Source organism: Eufriesea mexicana, unplaced genomic scaffold (genome assembly GCF_001483705.2).
Source record: "Eufriesea mexicana isolate 0111107269 unplaced genomic scaffold, ASM148370v2 scaffold893, whole genome shotgun sequence".
NCBI classification, from domain to species: Eukaryota; Metazoa; Arthropoda; class Insecta; order Hymenoptera; family Apidae; genus Eufriesea; species Eufriesea mexicana.
In genome coordinates this window covers 541,303-561,628 of record NW_016909026.1, presented here as the reverse complement: position 1 = coordinate 561,628, position 20,326 = coordinate 541,303, and the positions used below count along the sequence as shown (strand labels likewise).

The 20,326-nt window shown below is 35.4% G+C and overlaps 1 long non-coding RNA gene across 1 annotated transcript in view; it reads left to right on the top strand.

Annotated features, from left to right (window-relative positions):
* LOC108547054 (uncharacterized) overlaps positions 1-20,326 on the top strand; it is a 162,736-nt gene that overhangs the window by 51,314 nt on the left and 91,096 nt on the right. The window contains exon 2 of the long non-coding RNA XR_001890171.1: positions 19,953-19,988. This is a non-coding gene — a long non-coding RNA (uncharacterized LOC108547054). The remainder of the gene's footprint in view (positions 1-19,952; positions 19,989-20,326) is intronic.

Sequence of the window (20,326 nt, the reverse complement as noted above, 5' to 3'; positions counted from 1 at the left end):
ATATTGCTTAATACAGTATGTGTTGAAGGGGTATGTCATTTTTCTTTTGTACAAAATTTTATTTCGTTTTGAGGGAGCAGAAACCTAAAATTTGTGTATTTTATGTCTAGAATATGGTGAATTAAGGAGACATGATTTAATCACTTAAAATTGTTTAAAATTAAATCCCACATACATAGGTATATTGCTTAATATAGTATGTATTTCGGGAATGAGGAATTGGAATTAAATAATTTTTTATTCGTACGAAATTTTATTTTGTTTTAATGGAAGAGAAACCTAAAGCTTGTGAATTTTATCTGTAGAATAAGGTGAATTAAAAAGGCAGGTGCGACTAATCATACGATCTGATCACTTAAAATTGTTTAAAATTGAGTTCTCCATACTATACGCGACATAATGAAAGCACACCCTACGATTTTCAGTGTTTCTCGAGTAATTGCAAAATGGTATGTCTCGGCAACAAAAAATCATTTGATTTTAAATCAAATTTGATTTTACAGGGGGAGGTTAGTACTATTTAAAACGATTAATAAGGATATTATTCTCAGAATATTTTCTTTGATATAACAAAAATCGATATTTTCTATTTATTTATTTTATAAAACATAGGTAGTAAATAATTTTTACTGACAAATTCGAATTCAGAACATGAAAATATATGAGGAACCTTCCCATTTTCAAAACACAAAATCACGTTGATTTCTGCTATCTGCGTTATCATTTTATCGAAATTGATATAGAATATTATAAAATATTATTTTAAATGGATAAAATTTGGAGGAAGAAATGCAAACTGTAGTTAACATTTCCTTACATTATTAAGGACTGGACACACTATACGAATACATATGTGACATATGCATACAATGCATGAATTTCGAGAAACACTGAAAACTACAAGCTGTGATATTATTTTGTCACATACTGTTCATAGATATATTGTCATTTTGGTGTTAGCCTAGCTTCCTCAGCTTCAGAATTTTTCTACTTTTTATTCAATAATGTATCTTATCTCCTTTTTATAATTTTTTCCAATCTACATTATTCAAGAGCACCTTGTCGGATTTTTAACAATTATTATGTACAAATATAATATAATTATTGTATCTAAGTATTTGAGAACAATTTTTATATTTGTTTCATTAATTACTGCAATTAAAAATCATGTTTGATTCTTACAATAGCGAAAAAGATAATTTCTTCATATAAACCAAATAACATCCGAAATCTAGGCCAAACGTTTCCAGAACGAATATGATATTCCTTAAATTAAAAATTAATTTATCACTACTAACGAAACAATTTTAAATATTCAATTTTTAAATATCCATCTTTCATTTGAACAATTACATTGATAAACCACACATTCAAAACTGTCGCAATATAATTGTACCATAACGCAGAAAAAACAGAATAAAACTGAAACACATCAGAGGACACTGTTTCAAAGCAGGAGCCTAGGATCTAACACAGCACAAGGTATAATATGTCCCAATTGACTGTTCGTAGAATAAAAAGCACACGAACTCATTACAACGTCGATCCAAACAATACTCGACGCTACAAAGACAACCACCCAGCGTTCGAATCGACAACAATGTAATAAAAAGACAATTGTAGACGATAATTAGAGAGCGAGAGAGCGATACGCATAGACAAAGATCACTGACCACGCGAGATGGAAGATAACCCGCTCGAAAGCGCTAATTACGGTCGTAAAAATGGCCATGCATTATGACGGGCCACCGTGAATAATTATCAGGCTGGACAATTATCGCGGTTGAATTTTATTGCAAGACATCGGGTATTCCCGGAAGCCGGCAACGAATTTCAACAAAGACCCGACACGGAACGACGCGGCGCGGTTTCCGGGAACCCCCGTGAACGATTAGGCGTCCTCCAATGGCCTCCCATCGTTTCCAATTCGACTGGTCAGATAAGAACAGAGCCTTAACGCATTATTACCGTCCTTTCCTATGTTACGACAAAAATTCAACGCCATTTGGACGCAAGATAGCCAGAAATTTGACCAAAAATGTCGTCACGTTTTGCACTACGTGCAAAACCAAACCATATTTGTGTGTGTGGCAGGATTTTGTGTCACGACGAGTATACTCGTCACGCGTAAGAAGTAGCGACCATTGGCTATTTAAATTGTAATTTTTGTGAAAAATAAAACATATTCTCAAATTTCAAGATGTTCAGAATATTTTGAGGCCAGGCCGGAATGAAACAAACAAATAAAAAATATGAATAATTTGAGATGAACTCGTGCGTCCCCGTATGCACCGGCTGAAACAGCTTATCAGTTCGCATAACGAATTTATTTATGCGCGATGATAACGTTTTTTAGATGTTAGCGTAAAAGGGGCAAAAGCAAAAGTCGGAAAGCTGATTTATGACAGGGTTCCTTCAGGGATGGTCCGCCACGGGACAAACGCGTGACGCTGACCAGGCGCTGAGCCCATTGATGGCTGCTGGCCCGAAGTTTCCTAGCTATTTTTGACGGTCACTAAAATTCATAGATATCCATAAAAACTAACCAATAGGAGAATAGATGTTAACCAAATAAGTAAATATTAGTAATAAAATCGTCAATTTTATAAAATAAACTCATCTTTTTGATCCGATATTTCAACAGCCACGCTTACTCTGTGATCGACGAGTATACTCGTCGTCGCTCGATTTTCGCGACACGTATAGGTGCGCGCTCTCAAAAGGGGGCGCCACAGCTAACTGGTTAAAATTACTACGTTTATTTTTAACTTTGATACCGTCGGTCCCACGGAAAGTCCGATGTCTGTCCCCAGGGACCGGCCGTGTTAACATTCGTGCGTGTTTATCGTGGAATATTTGTAAGCCCTTTTCCCCGGCAGAGGCCGCCATTATCGAGCGGCGGAGAAGGTATCTCACCTCCTCGATAAGCGTAATCTCGAAGAGGCGATGGTGAAAAGACACGGGTGTCGATGGGCCGATTATCGCGTACTGGTGGACGAGGCACGCGAAATTATCGAACGATCGACGCCCCGTGGCGACGTCGAAATCGGTGTCGCTAGCGTCCTCGTGTTTTTCCTACTGCGGCGCGCCGGCCAACTATTTTCATCGCGCGCGCCATTCGAAAGGTAGCGAAGCAGAACGCCGTACACGCGCGATAAGATAAACGCGAGTAATTTTTATGACGCGCGTTTATCTGACACGGAGAAGTTTATGCCCGGTAAATGAATTGACTTCGGGAAAACAGAACCATTGAACGTCGGGGCCTGCTCCGGCACCACGATCAAACCTTATTCGCGTTCCACGGCGCCGGGAATGGCAATTTGTCAGGCCGCGGACGCGCACCGCGTCAGTGTTCTCTCGATAAACGGGACGGAGATGCTCCGGCTATTTGCATATCGGGTTTAATTGATTGTTGACGGAATCAGAGGAATTTAGAGCGTTCAGCGAAACGGGTAATTTTATTGCCGGATAAATTGTTGGATTAACGCTGGACGAGAGGATGTCAAGGAACTGCTTGATGTGTTAATTTTATTACAACGGAAATCTGATTTTTACGAGGATTTTTCCAGGTTTAATGCCAAGACGGAAATTTGATTTTATATATTTGTGCAGATGGGGACGTCTTGGTACGTTAATTTTGTGGAAATTTATATTCGGGTCTGGGAATCAATTTCAATTATTATGTCAGGAAATACTTTAATACTTTAACTTCACTGAAATTTTTGCATATTTATGCATCTGAAGATATCTTAGTGCGTTAATTTTGTGGAAATTTATATTTGGATCTTGTAATGAATTTAAATTATTATGCCAGGATATACTTTAATACTTTAACTTCCTTGAAATTTTTGTATATTTATACATCTGAAGATATCTTGGTACGTTAATTTTGTGAAAATTTATATTGGGACGTTGTAATCGATTTTAATTATTATATTAGGGAATACTTTAGTACTCTAACTTCATTCAAATTTTCGTATATTTGTGCACCTGGAGATGGCTTGGTGTGTTAATTTTGTTAAAATTTATATTTGAGTCTGGTAATTAATTTCAATTATTATATTAGGGAATATTTTAATATTTTAACTTCATCGAAGTCTTTGTATATTTGTACACAGGGATACACTTTGATGCGTTAATTTTGTGGAAATTTATATTTGGGTCTTGCAATCTATTTCATTTATTATTTTCATTTAATTTATTATGTTAGGAAACACTTTAATATTTTAATTTTATTAAAATTTTTGTATATGTGTCTTGGTGCGTTAATTTTGTGGAAATTTATTTTGGGATGTTGTAGTCGATTTTAATTATTATGTTAGGAAATATTTTAATACTTTAACTTCATTGAAGTATTTGTAATTGATTGTATCAATTTGATTTTGGAATTTAGAAACTAGTGGACAGATATACTAGAAAAAATCTTACTTTCGTAGTTAATTAAAAAATTTTGCGTTACTGCTGTCAATGTCAAGATTAAACACTTGGCATTCGAAGATTTTCTCGTTGTAAGGAAACAGCAAGTCGAAGCTTTCCTTACATTTTTACAATCTCGCTAACATTTTCTATGCTAAAATAAGGGAAGAAAATCGTGTATTTGTGTGAAAAATGAATGAACAGAATTATTTTATTTCAATATTTCATGTGTAGTTATTATTAATATAATTATCGTCTCTTATTCGTCATTTAAGTTACAGTATTGAAACAAATGACGACTGAGGGTCACCTCTCGAGTGCACAGACTTAATCACTATAAAGACTTTCCAAATTTAGACAGTAAAATATAATTTGTATCAGAAGAAAGACCTTGCATAGAATTTATATTTGGTATAATCAATTATAAATTGAAGAAAAATAAAAGAAGAGTAATATTAAGGTTCTTTTAACGACTGAATTCTATCAAAATTCAAAATTACTTCCAACGTTTAATTTCGAAGATTAAAAAATAGAAAAACAGTAGAAAATATTCAAATATATCATATTAATTCTATTAACACTAGATCTGTAACGAGTTCCTAAAATATACCATTAAAATATAAATTATTAACGATAATTAGCCAAAAGCAACAGAATACTTTCAACAATTGCAAAGATAAAAGCTCCGAAACGAATTATTTGAACCTCCCTTATACCTCCAGTGCTAAAATTGAGATTTAATTCCCATATTTGAACTTCGAGTTCAGTACCAAGACTTCCTAATCCGTTGACCACTTCCTAACTTCCGATTACTAATTTCCCAAAAAACAAAAATTCCCGAATTAATCCCAGAGGACCTACACAACACACCCTGTTTAATCCTCGCTTACCCAAACGACTGTCAAAGGAACTTCTGCAACTATCTCGATCCGGATCTAATTCCCAGCGATCACCTGACCACGTGATCCCAGAACACCCGGTCGGTTCCGAAAATCGGTGGTATCAGTGGCCGGAATCAAAACACCGAGCCAGCAAACAGTACACCTTTCAAAATGCCCGACTAATCTCGTTTCCCTGGAACTGGTCGCGGTCACGAATCCGCTCACGGACACACACCGTCCGGGCCATCGTTTACTGACCTCCGTCAAGCGTAGAGAAAAGAAAGCGGACACCAGAATCCTTCAGCAGCCTGGAATTCCTGCAGGCTGATCCTGCCGACAGGACGGAGAGTCCCTCTCTCTCTCTCTCTTACTGGACGGTTTGTCGTTGGAGCGGCGACAAGCGTTCCCCAAACACAGAGGGACAAGGCCAGCCCCCGGGGGTGGAAGGCAACAAGTGACCACAAGCCAGACACACACGGCCGCCAGCCTCGTTCCCGTTCGCTCCCTCGTTGGCTTCCGTGGTCGTCGACACACTCGGTCGTTCGTCGACGACAATCGATATATCGACCATCCACCAAGCGGCCACGTTGCGTCGACGAGGTGCACGTGAATCCACACGAAGACCTGCGTCCATGTGCGTGCGCTGCCACCAATACGGTGTCTTACGTGGGTTGCGGTAGGTCACGGACTGTGACCATCCCCGTGCCATTCACACCCAGACTCCGCGTTTCCAAAATTGTGCTTTTCGAGGTCTGACTTATCTATCTCGAGCTGATTGTGAGATGAGTTCCGGGGTCTGTCTAGGGTTTCTAGGGGTGTTTGAATCGACACGAAGCTTTACGTCCATGTGCGTGCGTTGCCACGAATACGGTGTCTTACGTGGGTTGTGGTAGGCCACGGACTGTGACCATCTCCGTGCCCTTCAGACCCAGACTCCCTGTTTCCTCTGCCTCCAAAATCGCTCTTTCCGAGGTCTGACATATCTAAATAGCTCGAACTGAGATGAGTTCCGGGGTCTGTCTGGGGTTTCTAGGGTTTCTGGGGGTGTTTGAATCGACACGAAGCTTTACGTCCATGTGGGTGCGCTGCTACCAATACGGTGTCTTACGTGGGTTGCGGTAGGCCACGGACTGTGACCATCTCCGTGTCCTTCAGACCCAGACTCCGTGGTTCCTATGTCTCCAAAATCGCTTTTTCCGAGGTCTGACTTATCTAAGTAGCTCAAAGTGAGATGAGTTCCGGGGTCTGTCTGGGGTTTCTAAGGGTGTTTGTTCGTAAAAGATGGCGGATATCCACGATACGTGTTTAATTAGGCTTATCTGGATCGTCGTTGAAGGGATTGTTGGTGGGTGAAGCTGATGGGTGCTGATGATGGATTTGTTGGAAGTTTGGATAGGCTATAAACCAGCCTCTACTAATAATAACTGACAGTTTATTGTCAATATCTCTAGCGATAAATGATCTATCCATTGATAATTCTAGAATTGCAATTATAATATAGATGGTCGGAGAATAGGTTAATACAATGGCTGTAGAATTGTCTTGATGGCTATACTCAGTAGTGTATTGTCAATTGTTAACCCTTTGCACTCGAGAGGTGACTCTCAGTCACCGTTTGTTTTAATGCTATAACTTAAATAATGACCGATGATAATTATATTAAGAACATCGAAATGAAATTATTCTATTCGTTCGTTTCTCACGCAAATTCACGATTTTCTTTTTTTAATTTTAGCATAAAGGGTATCAGTGAGTTTATAATAATCTAAGAGGAGCTTCGAATTGTATCTTCGCAACGAAGAAATCTTCGAGTCTAAAGGGTTAATAAGTTGTTTCTATATTATAATTAATGCGATATTAATCCTTTTGGTGCACAGTAGCCTTTGAGTGTCTAGAAACTGGGTGTCTATAATTAAGATATTAATTTTCTATCGATAACTAGCCCATGATGACTGAATTTTCAAAAGAATATGATTTTGTAAGTATTTGTTAGAGTTATTATGATTATTCAGTTATTATGACAGAGTGACAATATTTTTCGTGAAGTAGAGAGATGAGAAAGTGTCAGGCTGTCATTGGGAACCGATCAGGTTGACATAATTGCATGGAAACGTAAAGATACTAATTAAATGCGCTAATTTTTTTATTTTGAAAGATGAATTTTAACTCTCTTTATCAAGAAAAACGGAGAAAATATGGATGACCACTCTAATGAAACTAATTCCAGAACGACTGAGAGAAGGGACACTTTATAGGTCCCATTTTGTAATCAGTATATACATACGCATGATAAAATCATGAATGTGAAATTTAATTAATGCTCCTTCACATTAGTGGAATGAGCTAAATATTATTCTTAAGACAATAGTTATATATATTTACTCACTGTCATCTACGATCTCAGATTGTAAATAAAAGGATATGTTTAAAGGAAACATTTTTAATTGATATGGTGATTGCTATGATTAATTTGCAATTTGTATGCAACCTGTAACAATGAAGATGAACAACACATTTCTGAAAGGGATCAACTTCTTGCCTGTAAATTACTGTTCTAACTCACTTTCCTTGAACTTTCTTTAGTATATGTGACAGCATTGACAGATTAATTGTCAAAAATTTTGGAACAATGATAGAAAATTGAAGGGTTATGTAAAAATTCGATTGTTCCAAGTGATTCGAAGATATTGGTACTTAAATAAATGAATTTTCTGATAATAAAACAGGTTGCACATAGCAGTTGCGAATAATATTGTGTCAAAAATTTATGGCTGTCAAATTTTCTTAATTGCAAACTCGTTATTTAATTATTTAACTTATTAGAATTGCGTTCTTTTTATACTCGATATCACTTTACTTTTATTTCTAATACCTGAAGTATAATTGATCGTATAATTTTTACAGTAAATCGTGTAGCCTGTTAACCATTTTGAAACAGAGTGTTTTCATGCAAAACATGTTTGAGTAACGAAGGATCTCAATAAGCAAAATTATTCTGTGTTTGAAGTATTATTTATTAGGTCGAATAAGTTTATCGGGACCAAAAATAATTTATTAGTTCTATCACTCTTCTTAATAATTATTTATTCAATATATTTTTCTAGGTTTGTTATTCCCAACGTCTTACTGTATGTTCTATGCACTGTCATCGTTCGACAGACACTTATCGATAAGCAAACTAAAATTACTTCGCATCTCCAACGGGTTAATATGTTATTTCAAATTTGTAAGTCAGAAATAATCAATTTATAAACTGATTTTACTACAGTTCGTTTAATTATCGTACACTTGGATTTTTGAATAAATATGAAGATTGGAGACACTTCGAGGAGGTGCTAAAAGTAAATTATTAAGAATTACGATTACGGAATTACGAACTCGCAAATTATTTCCGAATTGCGAAAACTAATATTTACGTTTTAGGGATAGTAAAACATTTAACAAGTCATTACATTACAGAACGATATAGATAAAGAGCACTTATTACTCACGATAAACTCACCGAATTACCTCACATTTTTGTATTTAAACCTCTACTAATAGCTTAAAAAGAGTGTTAAACAAACCTCCTAAAGTTACAATAAATTCGAAGCTGGAAGATAACAACTAATTTTAGAATATACAACTGGCTAACGATAAGTCAAGTTAAACATTTAACCTCAATGAAACTCTACATTAATGATTAAAACCGACCAAACAGAGACAAACAAACCTCAAAAACCAGCTCAATAATAATAATTATCTTACCAACCTTCAAAACTGAGAGACAAAATCTAAGTTTTATATACACTAAAAAGCAAACAAGTCTCAAAAACTACCAACCCTTAAAACTGGAAGACAAAATCTAATTTTGGAATACATTAATAATAATTCGAATCAAAACCTTCGAGGAAGATGATAAAAACTAATTAAGAAAAGACAAACAAGCCTCAAAAATCACCAATCCTCAAAACTGGAAGACAAAATCTAATTTTGGAATATACTAATAATAATTCGAATCAAAACCTTCGAAGAAGATGATTAAAATTAACCAATCTAAGTCAAACACACCTAAAATGTCACCTTAACTCAATACTAACTACCCCTAACTGCACCTCAACTCAATACTATCAACTCTCATAATTGAAAGACGATATCTATTTCTCTAACACGTTAATAATAGAGTCTGAACAAATGTTTGACTATCCTTAGGTTTCTGAATTGGTGTTGTTTCTGGTGTCTAACGTAGTAATTGAGAATAGGTTCAGTCGTCATTGGGATAGGCTTCTTTAGCCAAGTTTGACTATCCTTAGGTTTCTGAATTGGTGTTGTTTCTGGTGTCTAACGTAGTAATTGAGAATAGGTTCAGTCGTCATTGGGATAGGCTTCTTTAGCCAAGTTTGACTATCCTTAGGTTTCTGAATTGGTGTTGTTTCTGGTGTCTAACGTAGTAATTGAGAATAGGTTCAGTCGTCATTGGGATAGGCTTCTTTAGCCAAGTTTGACTATCCTTAGGTTTCTGAATTGGTGTTGTTTCTGGTGTCTAACGTAGTAATTGAGAATAGGTTCAGTCGTCATTGGGATAGGCTTCTTTAGCCAAGTTTGACTATCCTTAGGTTTCTGAATTGGTGTTGTTTCTGGTGTCTAACGTAGTAATTGAGAATAGGTTCAGTCGTCATTGGGATAGGCTTCTTTAGCCAAGTTTGACTATCCTTAGGTTTCTGAATTGGTGTTGTTTCTGGTGTCTAACGTAGTAATTGAGAATAGGTTCAGTCGTCATTGGGATAGGCTTCTTTAGCCAAGTTTGACTATCCTTAGGTTTCTGAATTGGTGTTGTTTCTGGTGTCTAACGTAGTAATTGAGAATAGGTTCAGTCGTCATTGGGATAGGCTTCTTTAGCCAAGTTTGACTATCCTTAGGTTTCTGAATTGGTGTTGTTTCTGGTGTCTAACGTAGTAATTGAGAATAGGTTCAGTCGTCATTGGGATAGGCTTCTTTAGCCAAGTTTGACTATCCTTAGGTTTCTGAATTGGTGTTGTTTCTGGTGTCTAACGTAGTAATTGAGAATAGGTTCAGTCGTCATTGGGATAGGCTTCTTTAGCCAAGTTTGACTATCCTTAGGTTTCTGAATTGGTGTTGTTTCTGGTGTCTAACGTAGTAATTGAGAATAGGTTCAGTCGTCATTGGGATAGGCTTCTTTAGCCAAGTTTGACTATCCTTAGGTTTCTGAATTGGTGTTGTTTCTGGTGTCTAACGTAGTAATTGAGAATAGGTTCAGTCGTCATTGGGATAGGCTTCTTTAGCCAAGTTTGACTATCATGCAACCCCTCAATCGATGTTATTCCAAGTGGTTGACGTATTTAATTAGGGATGAATTAAGTCGTCACTGAAATACGCTTCCTCAGCCAGTTTTGACTAGCCTAAGACCTTTGAATTAATGTTGTTTCTGGTGTCCACCGTAGTAATTGAGAATAGCTCCAGTTGTCATTGTGATAGGCTTCTTTGGTCAAGTTTGACTATCTTGTGACTTCTCAATTAGTTTTATTGGCAGTGGTTGACGTATTTAACTAGGGATGAATTAAGTCTTCACTAGAATATGCTTCTTCAGCCAATTTGGACTGTTCTTAGGCCTCTGAATTGGTGTTGTTTCTGGTATCTAACGTATTAACTGAGAATAGGCTCAGTCGTCATTAGAGTAGACTTCTTTAGCCAAGCTTGATCATATAGTGATCTCTGAATCAGTGTTATTGTCAGTGGTTTACGTGTTAACTAGAGATGCATTAAGTCATCACTGGAATACCCTTCCTCAGCCTATTTGGACAGCCCTGATACCTCTGAATTGGTGTTGTTTCTGATGTCTAACACACTAATTGGGAATAGGTTCATTTGTCATTGGGATAGGCTTCTTTTGTTAAGTTTTTACTATCTAGTGACCTCTGAATTGGTGTTATTATCAGTGGTGGTCGTATTTATCTAGGGATGAATTAAGTCTTCACTGGAATATGCTTCTTCAGCCAATTTTGGCTGACCATAGACCTCTGAATTGTAGTTGTTTCTGGTGTCCAACGTAGTAATTGAGAAGAGGTTCAGTCATGATTGGGATATGCATTCTCTAGCCAATTTTGACTGCCTAACGACCTCTAACTTGGTACTCTTGCAGATATTGAACAAATTAACTAGAAATGAGGTAAGTCGTCACTGAAATAAGCCTTTTCAGTAAATTTTGATTGTCTTGAGACCTCAGGATTACTGTCGTTGCCAGTCTTTAATGTATTAATTGGAAATGAGTTAACTCGTTATTAGAATATGCTTTTCTAACTAATTTTAACTTCTTTCTTTTCTCTATATAGCTGTTACTACCGTATTATATAACTGAGAACTCCAGCATTCACAGCCTCGTCACGGATATTTGCAAAGAATCCATGGAAATCTGCCTGTTTCAGTGTTTTAAATCATTGAAAAATCCCTGTTGAAAAGGAGCAAATGGCTCGATCACGTTTCTTTCGTCTCAAAAAGAAGCAAGGGGATCTTACATCAAGATCTTGCCACGAAGTACCATATCAAACCTTTAGTTTGAAGATTCTGTTCTAGAATTGGAAGACTCATGACAGTTTTGTCAGCTAAGATCAATTAGACTTCGTGAAATATAAATATGCAGTGGAAATATTACAATTAAAATATAAGTCAATTCTTAAAATTTCCTGAACGAACACAAAATTCATTATATTTTCGTCGATTTGTTTCATAGATGTGCAGGAATTAAGCTCGAAAAACAGGCTGAATTTCAAATCAATCGCAGTGCAGTCGCTCAGTCAAGAAGCATGCAGCTTCTATACAGATCAGAAGAGAAGCAAAAAGGTGTTCGATTTTTCTTGATTCAGGTTTATTGCACACTTGGTTTCGACGCCTACACATCAGGTGGTCGTTCAGCTTCATGGCTTACGAGAGACACGCGGAAAGTCACTTTCGTTCCGTGCGATGAAGGTCTCACATAATAGCTCGAAACAACGTATACTAATGAGAACTTGAAAATGCTAATGTATCTATTTAGTAATATTATCCTTACAATATTTCCTCGGCAATTTCGATATCTTATTAACATGCTAACTTTCTTGTTAACCATACATTTTAAAATAATTATATAACATTTCGGATCCGTACCTAAATTAATTTTCTTTAATTTAGAAAATTTACAAGACTGTTCAAAAAACTTGTGAAATTAATTGAAAATAATATGATAATTAACACTTTCGGCAATGGAATTATTTTTAATAAACTTTTAATAATTTCTTTGACAAATTACCATGAATTTTGTATCCAAAAAATTATTTATGGAAATTTTAATAATATTCTACATATGCCTGTTGTATATAAATTTTCTATCTTAATAATTACATATACAAAAATATTATTTACACTTGCGAATAATTCTTATAGTAATAATATTTTCATATAAATAAAATATCCTTGAAAACTATAAAATAATATACTAAAACTATACTTAAAATTTTTAAAACCAAAGAATAATATACTAAAACTATATACTTCAAATTTTAAAAACTATAAAATAATATATTAAAACTATACTTAAAATTTTTTAAACTATAAAATGATATACTAAAATTATACTTAAAATTTTAAAAACTGTATATATTTTTATGGTAAGATACAAAATTGAGATGTCTCGTGTATTGCTTATGAAATAATTAATTGTACCTTTAGAATTTTTTGAAATTTTTCTGCCTAAATGTCTGATTAATGTTTAACCATTCGCATATTATTTAAAATAAATTTCTATCTTTCATTTTATGCAGTTAATATGGCACATGAGCGACTCGTATAACACGCATTAACTCATTAACTCGTTTGTGACGACATGCTCTACTAATAATACATCACACACTTGACATTCAGCTGCTCGTGGACACTGGTAGTGCACTGACTGTCAATGGTTTCTACCGTTTGTAATCTTATCGTTACTACTTACAATCTCTACATTGGTCATACAACTGCGGTATCAGTATGTTACCGTTTGAACTACCGATTTATGCGCAGCTAAACATATTATAAAAATTCACAAGATAGTAATTGAAGTAGCCTGATATTCCTATCCGAGCGGAAGACAACGTTAATTTGTCAAAGATAGCTGCTTGCCTTTAATAACTGCAAAAATCCAATGTCTAGACTAGTTTTCTCTGCTTTCATAATTCTGTTAATAGAATACCGTATTTCATTGCTATAGTAATCGCAATGAAGTGAGCTTGAATAGTGACTGCACGATAAATCCCTTATAACGTTATCCTAACTCGAGAATTATATATTCGGTATCTAAACTAAAAAATTCTTATTTTAACATTTAATAGAATATTGTGTTTTATCAATTTAGTAATTGTATTGATACTCAGTGACTTCATAGTTAACTTAATAAATCCCTTATAACGTTATCCTAACTTGGGAATTATATATTCGGTATCTAAACTAAAAAATTTTTATTTTAACATTTAATAGAATATTGTGTTTTACCAATTTAGTGATTGTATTGATACTCAGTGACTTCGTAATTAACTTAATAAATCCCTTATAACGTTATCTTAACTTGGGAATTATATATTCAGTATCTAAATTAAACAATTGTTATTTTAGCATTTAATAGAATATCGTATTTTACCAATTTAGTGATTATATTGATACTCAGTGACTTCGTAATTAACTTAATAAATCCCTTATAACGTTAGCCTAACTTGGGAATTATATATTTGGTATCTAAATTAAAAAATTTTTATTTTAACATTTAATAGAATATTGTGTTTTACCAATTTAGTAATTGTATTGATACTCAGTGACTTCAGAGTTAACTTAATAAAGCCCTTATAACGTTATCCTAACTTGGGAATTATATATTTCGTATATAAATTAAAAATGTTTATTTTAACATTTAATAGAATATTGTATTTTACCAATTTAGTGATTGTATTAATACTCAGTGACTTCATAATTAATTTGCTGCAATGCCATTGTGATTTGAAAGTAACCTACTCATTGTCAGTATTTAAATTAACCAGTTTCTCTCTTTGAATATTTATTAGAATTTTATTGCTGCAGTAATTCTATTCGCGGAGATCATTAACAAGTAATATTACCTGGAATCGTCATTTTTACTGATTTCATTGTTCTATGTAATGTTATCGCGTGTATCATTAATACTGTATTGACACAAATTAGAAAATGGTAATCAGAATAATGTATTACGATAAATAAAATAAAGTGAAAATATTCAGATCCTAAATTAATCATTCTAAATCATTCTAAATTTTACATTATAGCGAGTGTATTAAAATAAAATTTAAAGGATGAGTCTAATACTACCATAGCACGATTTGACAGTGTCTCGTCATTATTTCTGATTATTCGCTAATACCTGCATTACGAACAAATTGTAATGACAGAATGATTCCGCTCGATCGCCGAGTTATTTGAAAAAAATCACTCTGCGACATTATCGACGATGGTTGAACGACTCTCCTGCACTATTCTTTGGAAATGATTTTTCAACGAGCGTGTTCAGTCCTAGCGAGGATGAAACAAGACACGGTGGAAAACGACAAATTGATTGAATTAGTCACAGAACATAATATTCTTTACGATTCATCAAATCCAAGGTATATGGATCTTAAACGTGAAAGTGTATGGGACCTCAGCTCGTCTTCAATTTGTCAATATATATAAACTCCTCTTTAATTACCTCCAATTAACCCTTTGTACTCAAGAGGTGGCCCTCAGTCACCATTTCATAAAATTTGGAAGATCGATATTAATTAGTATATCAAATTTAATGTTATGTAACAGTGTGCAAGGTATTGAAATCAAATAATTCTACAATTTTATTATTATACAATTCTTTATTTACTCCTCCAAAGGGTATTGTCGGTTTTTTAATAGAGAATCTTTGAATTTCTACTCTTCTCTAGCCAAAAAGTCATGGAGTGCAAAGGGTTAACTTTCAATAGTCAAACAATTGTATCGTTTAGCCAATTAATCCAAGATACCTTCATTAATCATCTCTAAGAACCTCGTTAATTAAGAAATTATTACATCCCAGCCAAAATGTGGCACTGTCACGTAAAAATAATATTTGTTAGTATGTTTCCAATAAGACGATATGCAACATATGCTGAAAATTATTTTGCAAAAATTATAAATAAGATCGAGCTCTTAGTCTGATAGCATCCTATAAGAACACTCTCAATTTGTTGTCTATAATGATTCTCTACAACTGTATAGAATTATAAGTCAAATTTGGACTATGAATCTTTAAACGCTCAGATTGGTCCCAAACTTTTTGGACACCCTGTATACACCAAGAAAAGCTTCATCAGAGGATTCGTTCATTCAACTTTTACGCTCTATAGTATATACTATCTCCAAATATTATATACTGCGATTACAATTGACACTAAGCTGGGTACTGTATTAAGGGGGGCAAGAAACCCCAACAATTTACTGAACGAAATGCTGTTAGAAAATAATGTTTATACAATTTATACAGATGGAAGCAAAATTACGTATGTCGGTTCAGAATGTAGATGTCCTAATCTAAACATTGAAAAATTAGGAAGTATTGCAACGCCTCAGTTTTCACCGCAGAATGTATAGTCGATGCCTTAGACATTAAACGATGCCTTAGAAATTGCGTTAGATAACTCAAAACATAGTATTTGTATCTCTTCGGATTCCCTAAATGCCCTTCAAAGTCTACCAAGCGTTAAAACAAATATTGAAATAAACCACTACATTTTAGAAATAAAAAGAAAGTATAATGCATTGATGCAAAAAGACGTCAATATAAAGTTTTTCTGGATTCCGTCCCATATTGGGATTCATTTCATTAGTATAGCTTATAATCGTGAGATTTGACGCGAAGAATTCCTGACGAGATAGACTTGTCATTGTAGTGCAAAGGCACTAATCAAAAACTTATAGGAATTGAAATGGCTATAGCAATCCAATAGGTTCTGATCCCTTCATTTTATGGACATCCATAAAATTCCTAAACACCGGTGAAATAAATAAAAATTCTCGCGTAACGCGTAATAAACGAAACGATACTCTAACATCCAATAGTCATAATTAAAAATTCTCGAAAGCCACGGAAAATTCGTAAATAATTTAAAACATTCTTGTATAACGTACTAACTGTTCCGTTTACCGATTTCATTGAGGGATTCCGAAAAGCTTCAAGGATACAAACAGTAAATATTATAAAAGAGTATAGTCTTACCAAAGGACAATATTATTTTCAAAATTATTATACTGATAAATCACAGCCATGGTACTCATGTAAAGGTCTTCCACGTGAACCTGTAGCCATTAACCGATGCAGAGCAAACCATTACAATCTAGCGGGATCATTACCTCGAATGGGCTTAACTACTGATCCTACATGTAAATGTAAAAATGCAATGCAAGACTTAAATCGTATTATTTGGCAGTGCCATCTCTATAACATGTACAGAGCGAAGCTAATTAGACAATTACAGAAAAAGAGACTCTTTCTCCCCCTATATGTGGAGTCTATAATTGCTCAGCCAAACATTTGGGCTTGCAAATGTATTTTTACTTTCTTGAAGGACTGTCATTGAAAAGTGTAATGTAATGTTGTTATATAAATTAATGTATTAAGCAAATGTTATATAAATGTTCAGCAGAAATAAACCTCGTATGAGGTGTCGAATGCTTCAATAAAAGGGAAAAGAAAGAAATTATATACTGTGAAGACGTATCCTCGACATACCGAGGATGGTCTATATATTATTTATGGACTATATGGTCTTATATTATTTTTCTTTTCATCAAACGCGATCCGCAACCGTGACACCGTCGTTGTTCCTTCATTTCGTCAGCACGACAGACCCAAAACGCTCACCTAAGTATACAAAGTCGTCCATGGAAGTGGCGAATAGCCAGTCGAGGCGGTTCCCGAAGCGAGCCTGTCAAGGGCGCCGTCACGCGGTGGCGGCGATAATTATCAGCGAAAGGTTTATTAGTCGGCGAACGGGGGTTCCCGGAAGAGGCAAACGAGCTCGTCTCGCGGCTAAAGTCGAATCGATAGAGGTCGCGTCGAGCGCGAGGCGGCTGAAACAACTGTGGCGGCCCTGCCACCAGCCTTACGTATGCGAACCCCTTAAATAATTGCGGCTCGTTCGCGCAAATTATCCCGGGGTTTCCGCGTGGCGCGAAGTAAAATATAATAATACGGCCGTGGCGCGTGCGTGCACGCGAGTGTCTCTAGTGCCCGATCGTTTTTCCACGTAAGCGCGTACGCCTTTTCGAGCCTCGAGTGCGAACGTGTATTTAAGTCCGACTGGCTGATGGCGGACGAGTGAGAGAGAGGGAAGTAACGAGCACGCGGCGCTAGTTCTCACGCCGCCCACACGCTAGCGCTACGGTAGACTTCGATGATGGCGTGAGGTCCCAGCGCCGCTCACTTTGAGGTTATGTTGAGTTCCAGTGCGATAGGTCCGATGTTCGCGTTCGAGGGTTTTCGGATAATTAGTGCACGTAGTTTTTAATCTGTCGTGTCGAGAATTGGTGGAGGCATAGTGTAATTGGTGTAGGTAGAATGATTGGAGTAAGTAGTGTGAGTGTTACTATTTTTGTTATTTTATTTTTATTACTTCTGTACTGCCTAGATTGTGTTTTTTTATTTTTGTTCAGTGTGCTAATTGGATAATTGGATAACAGAGTAATGCAGGACAGCATCAGTGTAGGTAATCACATAGACAAATGTATGTTGACATGTTTTATAGCCTGCTGACTGGTAGACGCGAGAACAAACAAAGGAATACGATATAAATTTCTTCTGATTAACGATGTTGCTCTTCTGTTTCTTCAACAGTTTGACGCCCTGGTGGCCATCTTTTTTTTCCTAACCTCCAAAAACCTTCCTAATTAACTGTTATTATTTATGTCTACCCACTCTGTGGACACTCTTTTGTTTCCTGCTTACTATTTGTCGTCCTGGTGACCATCTTTCTTCCTCCTAACCTCCACAAACCTTCTTCTTATTCTATTATTCCTTTTTCTGCACCGTTTGCTCTTCGTTTTCAGTTTTCCACTTTGTCCTTGCTTCTCGCAGTGACAAAGAACTACAATATAGATTCCTTCTGATCATTGATGTTTCTCTTCTGTTTTTCCAGCAATTTGACGCCTTGGTGGCCATCTTTTTTCCGCCTAACCTTCAAAACCCATCCTAATTAACTGTTATCATTTGTGTCTAGCCACTCTCTTTAAACTTTTTTGCTTTGAGCTTATTATTTGTCACCTTGGTGACCATCTTTCTTCCTCCTAACCTCCAAAAACCTTCTTTTTCTTCAATTATTCCTTTTCCTGTACCGTTTTCTTTTCGTTTCCAGTTTCCTACTTTGTCCTTGCTTCTCACTCTATACTCTCACTTATCTTTTCTCTGTTTGCTATATCAACTCTCCGTATCCGACACTTTGTGTTTCCGATTTATGAGTACGTTCTCTTATTTTTGTTCCCAAACCGAAAGTGCTCGACTTTATTCGATTTTGGGATTAACCTCTTCGCCTGCAATATCGTGTGAAACTCGTGGTAAGTAGTCGATTTGCTAATCGGGCCAAACACGAGTGTCACAGATGAGAAGCCTGGTTTGTAGCTAGGCCTCAACGTAAACAACACAGGTCAGGCTTCTGGCTAGATTTCGCCGATGTCTTTCTGTCTCAGTTACGTGTTATTGTTCACTACGTTCGGACGAAATGGCTGGACGTGTGACTGACTATGTTGTCGATTATGGCACACACCATCGGAACTGAAATCGTAGGACAAGAGGTTAAATGCGTATTCTTGTTACCCTCCTCAGTGTTCCAAAGGTAACTGTCATGGGATTAAGTATTTTGTATAATATTTTATTTTTGTTTAACTATCGTGCAATTTTGTGATAAGATAATTGCCATAAACGAGGTTATGAGGAATGAATCGCGTAGTTAGTGTGCATTTTCTTTCTTCTGGAAATTTATGATCCTGGAAATAGTAAAATTTTATACTATTTCAAATTACAACAATGAATTTCGTACAGTGGTGCTGTAAAATTTCTTACAATTTATTTTCCAAAATTTTTCTGACTTGATCCACGTTAAAATTAATCATTTTTCTTACGATGTGTAGCTCATGATACTCATCAGGCCTTAAAAATCGTTATTAATTAGTACGAAGATGTAAGCAATATTTAAAGCGTAGTATAGTACGAAATGGTTGATACTTAAACGTCGACTCACGATTGTACGAAATGTTTTAAGTGAGATTTAGTACAGGAAATATTTAGCCTGGACATAAAATTAAACGACGACGATGCACGCCGAAGGGAACGTGTTAATTACCGCTTTTGAAAAATTGTCTTCATCTTGTAAGAGATCTTAGGGCTGTGTAAAGCTGCGTAACACCGTGTTACGATTTCTCAGTCTTAAGTAAAATATGGCGATTATTAAGTACGTAATTAAAACTGTAGGAAACGCAAGATTAATAAACATTAGCGAACGAATGTTAATCCGAATTGCGTGTTATAAATCTATACACCCAATGTTTGAATTTTCTGCGAATTTTATTTATTCGTACGACAATTCGGACTGTATTTAAATTGTGTGTTCTTTCTTGTTACAGACGGAACCTCTATATCTATCCTGGCGAAATTATTTGGTAAGTGAATACGCAATTTCCTTTATATTTTCGTGTAGCAATTGTGGTTGTGTGCAATTTTAGGGTTATAAACGCGAAATAGAAGATTCGATATGAATTACTGAGTGTATATTAGGAAATAATTTATTCAACTTCGAATACTTGATATATGAGAAGCATTGAAGTTTATCGAAACAATATTTAATTTTTCAGTATACGAAATAGAAATTTTATTTTAAATTAGGTTCAAATATAAGTTATAAATTCGAATGTGAATGTTTGTGTTCACAAATTAATATTTTATTATATTGTAGAGACATTATTGTATTAAGCAGTATGTAAGTACAATGATATAAGGA